The sequence below is a fragment of the Aphanomyces astaci genome, assembly GCF_000520075.1.
Source record: "Aphanomyces astaci strain APO3 unplaced genomic scaffold supercont1.54, whole genome shotgun sequence".
Classification (NCBI taxonomy): domain Eukaryota; phylum Oomycota; class Saprolegniomycetes; order Saprolegniales; family Verrucalvaceae; genus Aphanomyces; species Aphanomyces astaci.
The window spans coordinates 115,828-117,804 of NW_009798317.1; positions in this window are offsets into that span (position 1 = coordinate 115,828).

Genomic DNA, 1,977 nt, shown 5'->3' on the forward strand with positions numbered 1-1,977 from the left:
CGTCGTTGAGTATTCCTTCCTCAACGACGGCAGACGCCACCACCACGTCGACGCCAACGACCATGCCTTCTCCGCACATGAATGAACCACGCAAGGGGGTCGATGCCAGGACCTACCACGCATGTGCCATGCCCAACCACTTCAGAATTACAAATGTATACCAATAATCCCGCATTCATAAGGCAACAGTGGAGAATCACATCCAAGATAGTTTTTGAACAACAGTGATGACAAAATTACGTGTAACGTTAGTCACCGTGAAATGAACGAGTCTTAGTATAACTCTTACATCATTTTACTCATGTGTGTATAGCAAACACCTAAAGAACGCAATTAAATTACCTACAGTATTTGCACCATTAAGCAATTCAAGGTTGGATCCTTACGAGTGAGTACATACAACACAAACACCGTCTTGTGGCGCTATCGCTAAGTAACCTCTTGTCGGCGCCGCCGAACTCACGTCGTCGCGCCATCGCTGTGTAGCCTCTTGTGTCTGGCACCCTCCTAATGCAACCGCCCCATCCATCGTGAGGAAATACAGTCATCCCCCGATTTTTGCAGCCCCTACCAAATATAGTTTTAAGGAGGTACTTATATGCAAGGGTTATATGAAGTCTTGGAGGAGTATACCTTCACACTACCGGTAGATAAGGCAAGGATATTTATCAAATTCGATGAGCAAAAACTAATCGTAAAAATCCGAATACCCTACTAGTACACGTTTTGTGAAATGTGGTCGTACGATTTCTCAAATCAAGTACACTCTAATTCTTACAGTAGGAACATCGAACAACGTCCTAGCTTGTTATCCAGTGCTCGAATTTATTCCGAAAGCCATGTCATCGTGTATGTAGAGTTAACCACTTTGCAAGGATTCGCATGGCAAATGGACAACGCTCGTGATATTGTGATATGACTTGGTGCTGGCACCGCATTTGAGTTCCCAGTATTAATTTTTCAAAAGCCTGCTAAATTGAATATTCGATGGGATTACACAGGATATTCGTTTATACCAGGCTGCAAAAATCGGGGGATGACTGGCTTTTAGCGGGTGCGAATTAATCTAAATTATCAGTCCATTGAAATACTGGACGTTGTTATCCGAACAGTATGTCGGTTCGCCAAGGGTCGCCATCCGGTGGCCTCGGTTGAGGACCACCTGTGTCATGGCGGGACTTGGACGTAGTAGCCCACCACAACACTGTGCTCTGCTTTCACAAGTCTTATTGGTCACTTAAATTCCATTTTCAGTGATTCTGATTGGTTCAAAACAAACTGATTTCGAAGGGAAAATGTTCATTTCGCCTATATATTTCCTACGTATTTCTACTAATGTGAATTTAAATAGATTCCTTGCTAAGTGCAAAGTATTTTCAATGGTTCGGAAAATAGATTCGGCTGAAAACTCGTTTCAATTTGTTCTATATATCAATTGCTTACAAATCACAATCGTCGGTAAAACGAGCACCTTTGCAACATTAAAATATGCTCCGTGAATCATTTTTCACACCATACTCGCAGAATTTGTTAATTCGAATTAGTGGCGGAGCAATGGCTCTGAAAAAATGGACGCAAATTGGACCAAAACTGGTTCTGAAAATTGATGCACTACCTTACATTACGTACTGTACGGGGATTTACGGAATGTACAGTAGTAATTCACAGTTAATTATCCAAACACTCGAGTTTTCTGGCAGCACTTGAGTTGACAAAGCCAAAAATACTCCTTACTGTTAATTTAAACCTCTTGAAATAAAATCTCCGAAATGCACCAATCTCAAATCGATGTGGAGGTTCAGTGTGAAGCCATCACTGAAAATCGGAAGAAAGTAGAAATTCATCCGGAGGGTGCGTCCAAGAGTCAGACGACTACAAGCAGTGCATCCTCGAAGCCATCGAGCGAGCCAAGTCCTCGTGCTCCCCAACATCTCCACCGTCAACACCTTCGCATCCTAAAGATCCGTAGCCAGCCCA